We start from the raw sequence: 18,081 nt of genomic DNA on the forward strand, positions 1-18,081 counted from the left end.
CCAGATAATTTAAATCCTTCCATACTGAGAGATAACAGATACTCAAGCTTGGTAACAGGATGCTACCTCTTATGATTGAAAACATGAGAAAGTTATTAAGAACATTAAAATGTGACCTGACAGGTTTGATAGTAATATGCAAAGTAGTGTGTTACAGTGAGAAACATCTTCCTTTTCCTTCTTTAAATGCCCATAAGGAAGGCACATAACCAGTGTCTCAAACTCCTTACTTGTTTTAATTTCTTTGACAACATTTTGCTGCCGTCCCATCTTCATGGAAAAGAACACCCATGGGAACCAATGATAGTACTCCCTTCTAAAGACTTTCTGGTCAGCAAATATAAATCGTTACAACCACTCAGAGCCAAAGCTCTGATTTCATAGAAAATCAAGGGGTACGTACATTTAGCAAGTTTTCTTTTTGGAGATGGGGATGGTGAGGGTGATGCCGTTTGATAAAGATCATACTGAGTATAAAAATTTGAACTGTTGAAGAAATCCTTTTTTAAAAATTATTTGATCAAGAAAATCATTTTTTCAATGTTTATTTATTTAATTTATTTATTTGGCTGTGCCAGGTCTTAGGTGTGGCACTCGGGAGCTTTTAGTTACAGCATGTGGGATCTAGCTCCCTGACCAGGGATCAAACCTGGGCCCCCTGTATTGGGAGTGCGGAGTCTTAACTGCTGGACCGCTAGGGAAGTCCCAAGAAAACAATTTTTTAAAAAGAGGAATTGATTTAAGATAATTTGGCGATTGACAGAAATGTATATTCCTTCAAGGCAGGACTCTTTATTTGTTTTGTTCTCTATTTATGCCAAATGCCTAGAACAGTACCTGACATTTAGCAGGGTTTAATAGATATTTGCTGAATGAACTCATGTACCAATTTTTTTTTTTTTTTTGCGGTACGCGGGCCTCTCACTGTTGTGGCCTCTCCCGTTGCAGAGCACAGGCTCCGGACGCGCAGGCTCAGCGGCCATGGCTCATGGGTCCAGTTGCTCCGCGGCATGTGGGATCTTCCCGGACCGGGGCACGAACCTGTGTCCCCTGCATCGGCAGGCGGACTCTCAACCACTGCGCCACCAGGGAAGCCCCTCCTCTACTTTTATTAACAGAGTAAGTGCTTTGATTTCCTTGATCCTGGTTTCAACCAGCCATACTGGCATGTGGTCTGGACAAATGTGTCATTAATTTTCTTTAACTGATCCTGGAACTTGGCTAATTATATTTTTATAGTAGATGTATTTTTACCTCCAGAATATGGAATGAGAAACTAAAAACGTTTTACTCAGCAATTCAAGAGAATATTCAAAAGTTAATAAACCAAAAAGGACAGCAAGAACAAGCAACAAGAGCAAACAATTATTGTCCTTGAAGGCATGAGATCAGAGCACACCTTTCCTGGTGCTCAACTATCTGTTTTTCTTGTTATAGATTTCAGAGAATTGTTTGAGTTGTTTTGTAACTTGTATCTGTCCAAGTCTTGAACTATGGTTTTATAGGTTGCTTTGTCTTTTTATCAACCAGAAAACATTTTTATGTATTAATGGAGCTGATTTGCAACAGTGATTAAATATATTTCCTCATCCTAGGCTAAAATTCTGATCAAATCCCTATGTGATTATCACCCTTTCACCATATGTATAGTCTCAGAGATTGTGTAAAGAAGCATTTGGAGCCTGTTGGATAATCCCTCAGATCTAGAGAATCTGATTTGCACAGGAAACTTTCCATAAGTTATCTGGAAATAATCAATGGCCCCAAATATAAGGGTGAACTGCCAGATTCTCTTCTTACCTCTCAGCAGATGGCGTCAAGCTTTCTCCCATTTTCATGATACTATTTTGGCATTCCAAGCCCAAGGGCAATTTTTGATATAAGAATTCTGCCTTTGAATTTCCTGGATATTTTCTTGTTTTAGAAAATTTAGACCCTTGGATATTTAGTGCTATCTCTTTGGGTTATGTTTTGAATATCTCCTAGATGACCTTGTGCAAGTATTTTGAGTTAGATGCATGTCTACATGTAAGAAACTTGCTGGCTTTCACATTTCCTCACTTTTCTTTTTAAAGTCAACACAGTATCTACTTCTAAAGATTTCCTTTATATAGTCTGTGTATTCTCTATACTGAGCTTTCCTGTATTTTAGACTACGTATCACAAGCTATTGAAAAGACAAAGGAATAATTGTGGATCCTACAATCTGGAATCTCCAGGGACCTAACAATTGGGAACATTTACTGCTCTCACCCTCAGAATAGTGATGGTAGAAAGGACAGAAACTGAGAAACAATGTGACAAATTTAACATAGAAATGTGTTATGAAGATCTGATAAAAATGAGTAGAAAAAATTGAGAGTTGTTAACTTGAAATATGTTAAATAACAAGGCATACAAATCTATTTGGAAGGTTTTTGGCTCAGTGGTAATAGATTTTTGGTATGCTAAACACAATTTTCTTTTTAGGCAGAGGGCAGGAGATGGAAGGGAGGCCAATGAGTGCAAGGGGAAGGAAGGTTAGACCTGATTAATTTCCAAGCAATATGAAGATTGTTGTCTTGTTGTCAGCCTGTTTCTCTTAATCTAATTTCAGCTGTCACCAAACAACATATATATTATATGTTTCATTGTGTGTTAGTCAAGCCTAATTTACTTTATTGACTAGGAGGCAAGTGGTAGACATGCTGGTTCCCTACACCAAGTCTATTTTATCTATCTTCTGCAGTAAAAGAATTCCATGCTTTTGCTAGGAGTGGTAATGTGCCCAGAATTCCTTGCAACTAGGGGTGGTCATATGACCCACTTTTGGCCAGTGGAATGTTAGAGAAGTCTACCAGTGGAGCTTCCAGGAAATAAAACCTTACTTTTTCTAATAAAAGGGGAAAAATCTCAGCTGTCATGTGTCTATTGTCTTTTGCCCATTCCCCTTCCTCCTGCCTGGAATGAGAACTTTATACCTGAAGGTGCAGTAGGCATTCTGTGATCATAAAGACAAAGGTCACATGTTAAGGGTGACAAAGTATGGTATAGAAGGAGCTTGTTTCCCTGAACAATTTCTTAGCCCTGGACTGTCCATCTTTAGTGTCCTTGTAAAATGAGATCTATAGCCTTCTGTTTGTTTAAGCTCTGGTTGGTTTCTCTTTCATGCAGCCAAATGCAATCCTAAATGACTCAGCTTAATTTGACAGTGTTTTTGTAAGTTCTACAATAGGATCCTTTCTGCTACTTCCATGGGGAGACTAGAGGCCAACTGTTCTATTGTCTCCCTTTATCTATGCATAGAATTGGCATTACCAATACACAAAGGCTAAAGTTATCAAAAAGGGTATCTCCTCTCTGATAGCTGAAACAGTTGACAGGGAGAAATGAAAATGAAATGCTTTTTGTTTGATCACCTTTCCTGCCCTCAATCCCCCTTAATTGCTATTTTGGAAAATGTTTTGGAATGTACTCCTTCCCTGTTCTTTATATCCATCATTGCCATCCTTGACACCCTCTCCCACCCTGCTGCCTTTCATTCTGGGTTATTACAAATGCATAGTTCTCTGGACACATTTTACAATCTATTTTAGAGCTGAAAGGACCTTAGAGATGATCTATTTCAATTCTATTATTCCAATGCAAAGGAAATGTGGAGAAAAATGAGTAAGATAATTGCCCAGGTGAAAACCCCAAATGAAACAAGGCTTATTGGCAGTCATTTGTGTGTGACAAGCTCTAATTACAATGGCAAACACTTATGGTGTTTTTACTATATGCCCCGCCCAGTGCCAAGCAACATGCATGCTTTATCGATATTTTATCCTCCCAACAACACCACAAGGAAAGGTTTATAAGCATCTTCATTTTACAGGTGAGGAAACTCTGGCATGGAAAGGCAAAAACTCTGGCATGGAAAGGCAAGGTCATATACCTAGTCATGTTTTGCTCCAGGAGAGTCTGGGAAATGGAACCCAGAGCTGCTCATCCTCACCATAACATGTCAAGCAAATCAACCTACAACATCTGCCAGAGTGGAGATTGAAAATACCATATGATTAGTCTGTCACAGATTAATAAAAACCTTAACAATTGCCCTGTCACACATTAATCACTTATAAGTAGTTTGAGGATAATAAGATTTCCATTCATTCACTCAATAAATGGGAGGTTACTATATTTCAGGCTTCAAACCATGCCTTGGGGATATAACATGGTACAAGTTCCAGTTCTTGCCTTCAAGAGACTTACAGCCTATGGGGGAGACTGAGACATAAAAAGGCAAGTGAGTGCTGTATGCTCTATGCAGGCAGGAGAGGGAGGCATTCAACAAGTGACAGGATAAGAAGGCATCACAGGCATGGACAATATCATACGCTGAGGACAAAAAGTAAGAAAGAGCACGATACACTGTGGGATGTCAGGTGGGCAGTATGGCTGGACTATTAACTCAAGGGGTCATATGTCCATAAGTATGCTGGGAGTTTGGTAGATAAGAGAAGTGAGAAGTCATCAAATGGCTTCACTTAGGAGAGTGATATGATCAGATTTATACTATAGAAAAATCAACCTGGCTCTTCAATAGGGGCAATATCAAAATGAGGTTTTTATTCTGTCTTTAAAAGACTTCTTTGTTTTTCACATTCTTTTTTTTTTTTAACATCTTTATTGGAGTATAATTGCTTTACGATGGTGTGTTAGTTTCTGCTTTATAACAAAGTGAATCAGCTATATCAGATATATCCCCATATCCCCTCCCTTTGCGTCTCCCTCCCACCCTCCCTGTCCCACCCCTCTAGGTGGTCACAAAGCACGGAACTGATCTCCCTGTACTATGCGGCTGCTTCCCACTAGCTATCATGTTTTTCACATTCTTTGTTTTCATACCATGAATGATAAATACTCACCAGAAAAAGAGAAAAGGAAAAAACAGATTCCTTGCTTTATTACAAATACATCAGGACGCTGAGATCAGGTAGGAATTGGCTTTTTGTGTATGTTTGGACAATTTGGTATAAATTGTTTCAGGTGAATATGAACTACTCTTATTATGGATTTGGGACAGAACAATATTGAGTTTAATGCATTCATGTACATTTGCCTGTGTTTGTTCAAAACCTTCTATGGCTGGATGAGAAGTCCAATAGAGTTGATGCTGACAAATAATGCACTCTCTCTTTTCAGACATACATTAAAAAATGAAAAACTTTTCTTGCTGTTTCTGAAAGGTCAAGTGCTTTATCCTGAAGGGCATCTCTTTAAGCCACATTCCAAGGCATCCTTACCACAGTTGAAGATATTTTTCTAAAATAACAAAAACATTCCAGTGACTGCTCTGTGTCATGTCAAAGCTGTGAGACAAAAAAGGATGGTAGGTAATTATGCAGATGAAACCTACTCCAGCTGTGCTAATTATTAATGATAGTCCTTTGTTCCATGATTCATTATTGTGCTCAGATCCATTCACATCTGTGACTGCCCTTTCTGAGCCAATATGGAAGAAAACACAGCCCCATTTTCAGCATCATATCCAGTGATGATGAATGTCTGCAATAAAGTCCATAATATGACACAAGATACTTGTACAATAAATACTGAAAAATAAGGAAGCATGCTGAAAAGATGTGACTGTTTCACTTGTTAATGCCATTTTTTTATCTGCAGCAAATAGAGAAAATATAACTTGCTCAGATTCTAAAACTACAATTCCTGAGTCTGGTTGTGATGTGTGCTTGACCTCTCCAGATGATGGATTTATTAGAGTATTAAAAGGTCCATGACTTGGTGCTAATTCTGTTTAAAAAAATAGTGCTTGTGTCTCACTGAGAGGAAAAACGAGTCTCATATGATTAACTCCATATTGGGTACAAAGTTATTAAATTTTTCTTAAGGTTCATAACAGGTAAGTGAAAATAGTCTGTGTAATTCTTAATGCTTTCTTCACTTTGATATTTTCACAAACATTAATGATTAATTATTTTGGGTACTTTTCATCATCTTCTCTAAGATCTGTCTGTGCTATTTATCAGCAATGTGACTTTGAGCAACTTAATCTAAGATCTCAGTTTCTACACTTAGATTCTGTGAAATGTAGACAAGTAATACAACCACAGGGGTTGTTATGAGGATCAAACAAAATAAATGAAAATGTCTAACACACTGTCTAGCATGTATTAAGCTCTTTGTTCTTGTTCTAGAGATACTAGCCAATGTAACTAAATAAATTTTAAAAATTAGGTGTATAAAATTAGAAAGAAGGAGGTAAAATGATGGTTACTTGCAAATGATATAATCTTATACTTGAATATTCAAGACAATTAACTGAAAAACTTATATTAATAAGAGAACTAAGAAAAACATTTACACTTAATAAACCAAAATCAAGAAGTTTGTTACACAACTGGCTAAAAAATATATTGGAAGGAAATGTCCCATTTGCAATAGAAAGAAAAAGATAAAATACCTAGGAATACTATAAAAGGAAAGTATGCAAAGTCTACAAAAATAAAATTTTAAAATTCTACTGAAAACATAAAACAAATGAATAAGTAGAAAGGCATAGCTTACTCTTGAATAGAAAATTCCATATCATAAAGCTATTAATTCTTGCTAAGTTTTTAGATCTATTCAAGTTGATTCTAAATTTCATATGAGATAATAAACATGCAAGAATTGCCAGGACAATTCAGAATGAAAAGGAATAAGGAAAGAAAACTTGCCCTAGAGAAAATAAAGCCAACCACAAAGTTATAGTAATTTAATAGTGTGGTACTTGCCAATGGAATAGGCTAGATTCCAGAAATAGAGCCAGATACAGAAAAGGGGAATCAGGCCCTCTTAAGGGTAGTTGGTCCTGGTGTAAAAACCTGTTTGAAGGACATTTTTTTTAACAATATCTAGCTAACTTAAAAATGCACAGTCTCTGCTTTTGCAGTTCTATTTTTAGCAATTAATCATACAGACATACTAAGAAACATTCAAATATGTACAGACATATTTTTTACCATTTCTGTGATAGCAAAAGCAAAAATAAAAGCCAATAAAATCTAAATTTTCAAAAACAATCAGTTAAGTAAACTATGAAATAGCCATAGAATGGACTTTAAGCAGCAATCTAAAAAAATTATGAAGCAGCTTTATATGCATTGATATAGCTTGACCTCCAATAAAGTTTAACTGAAAAAACCAAGGAGCACATATACACATATGTATTGATATATACATGTATACACACATACATATAAACACACACATACATATAAACACACACATATGTCTGTGTGTGTGTGTTTAAGAGAACTAGTCAGTCAGACTCTCATGTTCTAAGATACCATGGAGCAAGTTTAGAAATTCCTCGGAATTTGCTTTTGATAACAACAGCAAAAATTCACAGCCAGGCATTCTTTTTCACTGTCCACACCCCAATCTCATACTATTGTTGTGGTAACTAAATATACAAGCATATTTATATTTCAGAGATGAAGCAAATTTGCCTAATTAAAATTTAACAATGCATACCTATTTAAGGTAATAATGCTTACATAAGGGCTTATCTATCTCAGTTTGCAAAATATGTTAAATAACAGAAAAGTTCTGAAAAATATTCAGGTCTGCATTTCTGAAAATAGTTCTTTGCTAAGAGGATTAAAACATTTTCCATTTCTTTGCAAGAGAACAATTTATTATCATTTAAAGTTTGTTTTTTTATTCATATTTCCTTTTGTAGATTTTCAAGTTTTCGAAAGTACATTACATAACATGTTCATGTACCTCTTGTTTTTTTAATCTCAGGGGTAGTATTTTTCCCATATTGTTATATTTAAAAAAATAAGCCAAAAAGATTGATATTCGAGACATCAGTGACTATTTAAAGGAAGTGAGAATCTTGATACATGAGCTAATGAAGAAGTAGCTATTATTGGGGATAGTATAATGATCACATTCCCATTTATAACATTTTATCAACTACATAATTTTTCTGAAGCTACATATAAGTTAATCTGCTTGGCAGTTTTCCCCCATGTTCTTTTACATTGCAAATGTTTACTGAATCATGTTCAGTATTTTCCAGAAATTACTTTCTGTTTTTGGAAGCATTGACTTTATAGGGATGATGGTTTATTGGTCAATTATTAGATCAAAGTTTAGTTGCTTTATATCATTTCCCATTTGTTTAGATCAGTTTTTCTAACATTGTCTGTTTGATCCTTTAGTGCTATTGTTACCCAAATAAATGGTAGAACCTAAAATAATGGAATGGAAAGAAATGTCAATAATTATTTTCTTAAAGCCTCACATTGAATAGAAATCATGCAATATGGTAACTGTCTAGCATTTATCAAATGGAGACATGTCCCATGAGATGTTAATAATGTCCATAATACAAGAGCTTGATGGTGAAATTGCTTCTTGGAGATCTGTAACACACAATAGCACACTAAAGGCTCTGAAAAATCCTGCACAAAGAAATCAGTCTTTGTTTAACCCAGTTTTTCTCAACTTTATTTGGCCATAGAAATCCTTTTCTGTGTCAGGAACCTTTGAAATGCTGGTATGGTCTCATTAAATACACATACCTACAGCCTTCCTTATACTTCACTGCCATTTCTATTTATCATGTGTATGACTTGACTATTGATCTAATCTGACATGTCATGTCCAGCTGGCCTCTCTCACCCCCGCTCCATCACTACTGCTAGAATGACATTCCTGCTGGTCACTGACATCTCATTTCAAATATCAGCAGCAGTCTTCTTGGCTTGTAAAAAAAATGGAGAAATATGGGATATGACTAAAACTATGGCTCCCATCTGCTTTTGCTGTCACACTGTCGCCTCAGACTGTTTGTGACTAAGAATGTGATGAGCATGATGCCTGGGATATAGAAGGGCCTGGTCCTGCACTGTCTACCTATGGGCCATCTGGGGCAGGCAGCGGAGGTGAGCCAAAGATTACAATCCCGAGAGGTAGAATTTGCCAGTGATTAGATCTCTTGGCAATACATCCACAAGAACTCTGATTTGTATTTCATGTTTTATATGCTGTCTGCTGACCTCGCTTTACAATGGAGCCAAAGTATGTGTGGGTGTAATGTGAAACTAAGTTTAGGTCTTGCAGCCTGTCTTAAACCATGGCACAGGGAAGAGGTGGAGTAGAAGTTGAACTTGTACTGAACTTGTCTGCTTCCTGTTCAGTTGGTATGAATGTGTTATTGAGCAGAAAAAAAAAAAAAGACTTTCCATTGAGACTTAAATGGCTTCACTGAAACCTAACCTGGTCTTGCTGCCACCACGAATTCCACGCATCACTATCTCCGTGTATCCCTGAGTGGCCTCAGCTAGATGTTGGCAGGCCAGGCTGTATTAGGGAAGTGGCCAGAAACCAAGGATAAAGGGGTGTTGGACAGGGAGGCTCTAAGAGTGAGGACCTGTGTAATCCACTGAGTTTCCCTGGTCGCCTCCCTTGTCTGACCTCTGAAAGTCTCTTCCATCACTCTCTCAAGAGTAAACTTCGGACAGATACCCCCTCTCCTGTTGTCCAGTGCTTTCCTGGAACACCCCACTATAAGTGTCATCTTGATGTCTCTGCCAGCACATAGCTGTGATTCACAGATCACAGACCTTATAAATCATGAGTCTATGTATCCTTCAAGTGATACTTAAAGGTGTCCTGTATCATGGACCTCTCATAACTCCCTTGGACGGAATCTAGCTAGGAAGTATTCATCTGAGAGTGTCTTCTTTTTAAATTTTTTCTCCCATTAGTAAGAAAATTATTTTAAGCGTCAGTTTTAAGAACAAAATAAACTAGAGGAGGAATAAAAATAGCATTGACATATTTAAAATTTGGGAGGGAAGTGGAAAATGTCAAAAATTAGAAATTGTGCAAATAATTTGGTAATCTCTGGGTATTACAAAATTTAGCTGTGGTCTGTAGACAATGCTGAAAGTTGTAGTATCTACTTGAAATTGAGCTTGGAATGTCAGCCAGTCTCAGTGCTTCCTGTTTTAGAAATACCACCTGCAAAACTGGTCTTGGTGGGAAGTTCAACCACAGTAATAAAAAGCCTGATGACCCTCTTTTATCCTTATACAAATTCAGAGATGCCCAGGCACTTTCTGACAGTATCTTCTTTCCCCTCTGTTGTGAAATGAAAAGAAAGCCAATGGAAAGAAGCTTTCTTAAGTCTGCAAGCATTCCTGGCACTCTATGTAACACAACCCAATGGAACATGGAACTTGATCTGGGATTTCCCATTCTAGCACTTACTCAACCAGATACAGTGAGACAGCCTTGCTGTAATTCATCCCTCGTCTTCTCTGGCTCTTCTTTCACTGCTATCAGGTTATTAGCTGCTTTATGTTTTGCTGCTCCAGTTTCCTTCTTCATAGCTAATGGTCATGAAATCAGGTACTTGGTCAATTTCCTAGAAATTTGGCAGTGAGTACAATGATCACTCTTCACTCTTTGATGTTATGGTATTGAAACACTTTCCTAATTAACACACATCTTTAGAGCTTTCTGGACATTTGCTTACCCATGCAATAGTCTGTTAGAGTGCAGATGAAATAGGTCCACTTATCTGAATGGAGGAAGAGGTCTGAAGCCTAGAGAAAATTCTTTAGTCAATGACATGTCTGCTTTACTCAATTCCTATGAAGAGAATGGAGTATGGCAGGAGGTCACAAAGTCCAAATGCTGTTAAGAAGTCTTCCAGGTTGCATGAGTATACTTCTTCTTAAGAAGTATTTGCAATGAAACCTCAAAAGTGGACAGGAACGATGGGAATGAGTGAGCGCCTGATTCTCACCGTGGGTTGTAGTACTTGCTTCACTTTCCTGCATTTTTGAAGAGAATTGTCCCTATTATCAACTCCATAGCTAAGAAGAGAATATGCCTTAAGGCAAAGTTTAAGATTGGGCAGAATAGTGAAACAGAGATAGGAACCTGGTTTCTTCTGTGAGCCCAGGGAGAAACATTTAAGGCATCATTCTAGAAACTGATGTTGGAGAAACCCAAGGACTCAGTTTTCTAGCAGCATGGGAAAAGCGCTGGGCTGATGGTTGGGAAGCTAACATTCTTGTACTGGATCTAGTACTAGATCTAACATTCTAGTACTGTATCACTGGGTAACCATAAGCCCATTTCTTGTTTGTAAGACAAAAGGAGGTCCAATGAAAATGGTCTTTAAGATTTCTGTTACCTTTGTTCTTCAGCATAATCATGTAGCTCTGTGCTAAATAGTGTTACAGATTTTTCAGATTTCTTTTCTCAGTGATGAATCTATATTTTTCTTCTGACAAATAAATTGGCATATTTTAGTAAAATATTAATATTTTCAAGACAAAATAAAACAGATCACCATTTCCTCAGAGATTGGAATTGTGTATATAATATTTATGATGCCATACTTTCTCATTTCTGATGGGACTGAGACCATGAATATTCAAAGGCAAATGGCTCTAAATCTTAATGGAAAGTTCCATGTTAAAAAACATTATGGAATTTTGGGGGTTGATGAGAATTTAAGTCAGAAAGAGGGATCCAATAGATATTGATAAGATAAATAACATACAGATTTATAACTATTGAGCCACAAATGTAAATTTGTGACTACTTACCTAAAGTGAAACAAACATCCATTTTTAAGAAACATTTGATCTTTACTTATCTCTTGAAATAATATTCTCTTCTGATACTTTTGCCCCCCCCCCCTTTAGTTTGCTGTGTATAGAAACCAGCACACAAAAATCTTTCCAGAATTGCAAATCTGCCTTACTTAAGATCTAAGTATAATGAAATTTACTCTATATACCTTTTCAGGAACCAAGAGAATTTTGGTTCCAAAATATATTAATTGCACAGGATGAAAACAATCCTATGAGAACTGAAACACATTTTTTTACTGGCTTTTCTTCCCTTGACTTCAGACCTCTGTGAAGTTGACTCTATCTTTCCAGCTATTTCTAGGAGTCCCCAAGAAGAATTGGATATGTCGTATTTGGTTTCCATGAGGCTTCTTTGATTTTTATCCTCTCTTTCCATTCCAACATCTTCTTCCTGTGTATCTCTATATCCACCAAAGGCCACTAAGCAGGATATTGCAGGGCTACTGGAGAGCATAAGTCCTGCAGGGGTTGGTGTTCTGTTGTGATGTGACGTGTCAGGAGTACTTTTCTTCCCTTTTGCTGTTACTCTCTGTTGAATAGGCACAAAATCATTGCTGTTTGTGCCCCAACAGAACTCTTGGGAAAACAGATTTTTAGTTTCTCATCTTGAGTGTTACCATTCACTGTAAGACTTAAGACAAGTCTAGAGGGAGTCAGGCTGGGAGTAACCACCATGTTAGAGTCAAACTGTCTCTTCCCTCTGACAACTAAATCATTGTCATACCTCACTCTTCTCTTAGAATGGAAGTCTTCTTGGGTCCTCATGCACATAGATGTCAGGCAGACCTTCTCACCAGTTCACAGACATGCAACCATATGTTTGAAACTCATTGGAGCATACAACTCACATGCAGTTTGAAGCCCCCTTCCTGTACAAGGATAAACATGGAAATAAAAAAGATGCTGGGAACTGTAAAGTGTGGTAAAGCATGTGGCAGAGAAAGAAAGGTTTTACAATATTGTTTTGTGAAAGATCAGGAGATTATTGGAATACTAATCTTAAAGCATTACTATAGGGCCATCTGGATGGGAGAGAGGGAGTGTTTGAGAGGAACCAGTCGAAGCAGAGTGAAAGGAAGGGAATGGGAGGGAGGATGCATTGAAGTTAACAATTCCTGGGCCTTGCACTTACAGAAGCATCGATGATACACCATTTTCCCCTCATCAATTGACAAGGATTTCAGAAGTAATAATACTCAGTTTGGGAAAGGGTATGGTAAGATAAATTCTCTCTTTCACAGCTAATTTATTGCTTTGCTTTGAAATCCTTTTTTTTTTCTTTCTATTTTCACTGATAATGATTTTCTATACAGCATAGAAAATGAGAAGTACAATATCCTCTATAAGGTTTTCCAGTCATAAATTTAGGTCAGAATTGTACAAAAGCAGAGACTTTTGTTTTGACCTTTCCACATATTTAGTAGTGCTTTATGAATAATGACACATCTGTGGCTGGGAGACATTAACTGCTTTTCACAGGCCATGGATGGCCCTGCTGTGTGCTTCTCCCACTTCTCTGTAGAAGGCACTGTAAGCCTGCTAGACTCAATTTCTTGAAGGCATTTAGACTCCCAGGAACACATTTCTCTTTAAGCTTTTGGCTTTAACAGAATAGACAGAGATATGCAGTGGCCTACATTAAGTTGTCCGTGATTAAATAAATGAATTCACAAGTACCATTTGCCAGTTACTAAGAAAATTGCTTAAATAATTTACCTTCAGATATAATACAGAGAGAAACATGTGCCATTGTGTTGGAATAGAAAAAGTTCTGGTGTTAATATAATGGTATCAAAGGGTTTCTCTTATGCCTTTAAAAACAATTTTGCAGATTTGTTTAGTTCATTAACTGATTTCCAAATACAGCTTTTGAATGAGAAAGAAAAATCAGAAATGCATTATGTATTAATGGATGGATGAGGAAGGGAAGGACTCCAAGAATAAATTGTAATGTGAGTTATCTAAATTTATCAAGTAAGAACATTCATTCTTTTACAAATAGAACCTTTAACTTTATTTTCTTGGCAATGACTAGACATAGGAAGGAAATAATACTATCTGAAATAAATGAGCTCATATATATCATCACAGAATATGCTTAGTATCATATTGTTCCCATGTTAATTCAAGAAATGAAAGGAAAAAAAAAAAAAAAAAGAAATGAAAGGAAAAATTGTCCGGTGTGTTGTATCAAGCAGCTGAGAAACAAGTAAGCGTCTTAGGTTCTTTCTGAGATTTTTATTATATATCCAAAATATTTGTGAACTATTTAAAAAATGGTGTACATGATAAATTATTTCTTTCTTTTAATGAAGAAAAATTTGAAAGTTACTTGCAGTCCCACAATAGTAATGCAACTATTGTCATTTTCACGTGTTTCCTCCATCTTCCACATGTGTGCACATGGGTTAGTTAGAATGTTATGAGCATGATCCACAGGTGCCACCCGCCTAGATTTATTGTAATTCTTTTGATTTAAGCCTCTGCCCAGAAACCTGGGGAGGAATCATGACGGACAAATGGTTTGCTACTTTTAAATCTGCTTGGTCAAAGTACAGAGGCCCTTAATAGTGACAATTGCAAAGCACCACATGGCAGGCACCTTGCCAACAGGACAGTCACTTCTCTTTTGGGAAACTCCAAGGTGACGCTCGGACCACTGCTGGTATTTTTGCTTCTCCAAGGCATATAAAGATTATGGTCACTGTCTTCACTTCCTTAATTCTTCAGCCCACTCAAGTCTGTCTTTGGGCTTTTGCTTTACAAAGATCATCACATGGCCTCTCCATTGCCAAACACCCCATTCTCTTTAATCTTGATCTATCTGCAGCACATGATCATGTCCTTACTGAAACCCTCTCCTCCTGCAGCTTCTACAGACCGAGCCTCTGGGTTTTTTTTTCTTCCCGTTCTACTCCTCTAATTCTCCTTCAGGTCCCTTTTTTGTATTTGCTGCCCACAGATCCTTACTACTCTAAGTGTGGTCCAAATCAAGCAGCATCAACAACTTCTGGGCTCTGATTAGAAATGCAGAAATCAGGCCTCACCCCAGACCTACTGAGTCAGAATCTGCATTCTGACAAGGCCCCCTGCTGCCACTTCAAGTCTGAGAAGCCCTGCTCTAAACAATGGTGTTCCCTGAGGTCTGTCCTGTGTTCTTTTTTCTCTTTTCCTGGATAACCACATCAGTGCCAGACTTTAACTTTTATATCCTTATGACTTTCAAAGTGACTCCAGCTAGATGTATCTTTGGAGTGCCAGGCAGTCATTTCAATTTGCTTAACTACATGCATATCCCATAGGCACAATGAACTAAATATGTCTCATATTGAACTCATTTTCATATACTCCTCTCTCTGCCCAAGCACCCAAGCCAGAAACCCATTATTCTTGATTCTTCCTTCTCCCAGCAGTGGTTGAATAGACTGATGGAGAAGCATCCGCTATAGAGAATACCCTGGGAAAATTTTAAATTAAATGCTTCTATTCTATAAGTCAAGTCTCCCTCTCCCTCCCACCTAAAAAGAGGGGGAAAAAATTCTATCAAGGTCAGCTGTCAGACCTGGTTTGCTTGTGGCTTCCTGAAAGAGCATGAAGTGTTTTCCATTGGAAAACCTTGCAAGTTTGGCTTAGCCTGGCTCTTTTCATTTGTTTTTAATAGTTTGAAATCAGAGTAGAGGGAAAATTGAATCCTAAACAAGTCTGTTAAGAGTGGAAGTGGAGGTCCTTTCCTAATGCAAGAGATGGTGAAAATATATACATCCTGGTTTGCCTTCGGACTGCTATTAAAAGGAAACATCTATAATGCTTTGGAAATTCACCAGATGTTGATGTTTCTTTATTCTTAAAGCTCTGTGCTTCCAGGAGGGAAAGTTTATGTTAATGTTTCTTATTCAGGATTTTAGTTGCCCTTTGAATAACATCTAGAGTTGAGTTAATCTGTTTGTAATTAGTTGAAATGACACGTGAGGGGCCAGAGACTGCTGGTTGCCTACAAATAACCGGCATCCTCTCGTCATTGACAGGCTCCTGACTTGATTAGAGGTGGACTGTACCCTGCAGTCATTAGCGTGATGAGCAGGCAGCCTGCCTGAATGAATGGCCACACACAGAAGCATCTCTGCCTCCACCACCCTCTTCCTGCCACGCTCTGGAGTGAGCATTACTGCTATGGGAGCTGCTACCCTCTGGACAAGCTGTGACTTCTCATCATCTAGTTCAGAATCCCCAGAGGAGCCGGCTGACTCCATCTTCAAAGCTCTTCCTGGGGCCCCAGAGCACTGGCCCAGGGAGGGAGCTGAGCCTCCATACCAGTTTCCTGGAACAGTACACCCTTAGCATCTCTCAGCAGGCTTAGTATCTCTAAGGCTCTTCAGTATCGTCGTTCACCTGTACGGTGTATATGCAAGCATTTGCTGTCTGGACTGGGTAACTAACCACCATCTGTAACACGATTTGTATGGAGAAAATGTGTTTGGCACTCCAAACATCTAATTTACTAAGCAACATTTGCAACATGGCCTGTGTGTGTATGTGGATGCCTGCCAGGGTATGTGGACTGAGATGAATCAGGAATCAAGAGCCTCAAAATGAAAAATGGATTTAATTCCTAAATAAGGCTGTGACTATGCATAGGAACAGATTTAGAGAAGCAAAACCCATAGATGGTTGAATTCAGTGAAAAAAAAACACAAAAAAACCCCAGCCAACTAGCAATTTGATGTAATTCAACTATTTCCTCACCCACCCATTTGGCTGAAACCAAAGTAGTTTGTGCTGTCTTTTATCTATTTGCGCTCTAAGATGTCCTCACATGGAAATGTTAATCAGGCTGCCACTAAGTCACAGATGCATCCCCAGAAATGCCCCTGCACCATGAGTAAGGAGATATCAGCTCCACGCTCCTCCTATTTTCAAATAGAAATTTCCATAAGACTGGCAGAGACAATGTCTCAGTTTGGCATGACATTAAATCCTTTAAACCAGTGTATACTGTTAGACCTTTATTAGTAGTAGGAGAACAAATAACTTGAAGTATACATGTTATATGGACTCCATCTGGAGTTTATTTATTTGCAACTTGCCAATTTCTTGTAACCAGCCAAATCCTTGTAAGGGGATTAGAAATATAATAAAAACAGTACAGGAGAAATAGCAATTTTCTATAGTTTCCCCAAAGGGATTGAGAAGTAAAAGCTGATTAAATAAGTGCAAGTCAAAGTGGCTCAAACCAAAAGGGGAACCAAAGAAAATGTGACTTGAGTAGGTGATAGAGCTGTAGAGTGGCTGGAAGCCATGTCACTGGGGCCACCAGGCCTGAGTGCAAAGGCGGCCTCTGGCATTTACTGGCTGTTCCGGTTTGGAGAGGACACTGAACTTGTTTAGGCCTCAGTTTCTTTCTCTGTAAACGGTATTTGCGGCTCTTGCTGTTGGGGCCAAAATAATCCTCCTAGGCTTGAAATTGTGCTGATGAAGATAAATGTGCGTTAGAACATGATTGTGATTTTTATTTATTTATTTACTTTTTTGGTGTTGGTGGACCAACCAATTTGAAGTAAATTCCACATTTGCTTTTCAGACCTGGCAGAACAATGATTTTTAGAGAAGAAGGAGACACTTTGTTTTTTAAAATATATTATTCTCTTCATAACACCATTCAGATTCTCCTACCCCAAAAAAGAAGAAGAAAAAAAAGGAGGGTAAATCTCTCAACACTATTTTAGGAGGGAATTTCATGTAGTACTGCTTCACTGTAGGACACTCCTTCACCTTAGGTTTTACTGGAAAACTTGAGATGAAAGTTGGCTTGGTACATTGCCATAACAAATCATCTTGACCTGTGGTCATCCAAGTTTTCTCTAAGTCAGGGTCACAGGCTCTAAGTTCCATTAAGGTGCTAAGGTGGTGTCATTTACTGAAATGAGGAACACTGAGGTTGGGGAGGAGAGCAGAATATAGACACATATTTATTTGTAAGCATGTAAGTTTGAGGCACAAATTTGACATCCAAGGGTGGATATCATATTGTCAGTTGGATGTGTGAATCTAGTTTTAGGGATATGGTTGAGGCTAGGGGTATACATTTAGGAATCTTTAGGACATGCATGGTTTCTAGAACCATGAGGCTATGTATGGTCACCTAGGAAACAAGCAGAGCCAAATAGAGGAGAGGTAGGAGAAAAGGGAGGTTCTATGACGTGACATCTGCTACATAGGTGGCTTTCCTAAACCGAAGTAGACTCCTTTTAGAAGTTGCATCCAGAGAGATGACAAGGTACTCTAACTTGAAGTGAGCTCTTCAAGACTTGTTTCACTCAAGGCTCCATAAGACATGGCAGTCAGAGGCAGTATGACTTGGTTCCATCCTAACAGAAGTAACATAAGAAAGGATGTACAGGTGATGCCTAGCTGATATGTTTGCAGAGCTGGG

General features: G+C 38.0%; 1 long non-coding RNA gene across 1 annotated transcript in view; it reads left to right on the forward strand.

Moving 5' to 3' along the window:
• The window catches only part of LOC137204965 (uncharacterized), a 126,099-nt gene extending 110,017 nt beyond the window's left edge, over nucleotides 1-16,082 (forward strand). Inside the window, exon 3 of the long non-coding RNA XR_010933930.1 lies at nucleotides 15,677-16,082. This is a non-coding gene — a long non-coding RNA (uncharacterized lncRNA). The remainder of the gene's footprint in view (nucleotides 1-15,676) is intronic.
• Nucleotides 16,083-18,081: the final 1,999 nt, after the last annotated feature.

This window comes from Pseudorca crassidens, chromosome 13 (assembly GCF_039906515.1).
Source record: "Pseudorca crassidens isolate mPseCra1 chromosome 13, mPseCra1.hap1, whole genome shotgun sequence".
NCBI classification, from domain to species: domain Eukaryota; kingdom Metazoa; phylum Chordata; class Mammalia; order Artiodactyla; family Delphinidae; genus Pseudorca; species Pseudorca crassidens.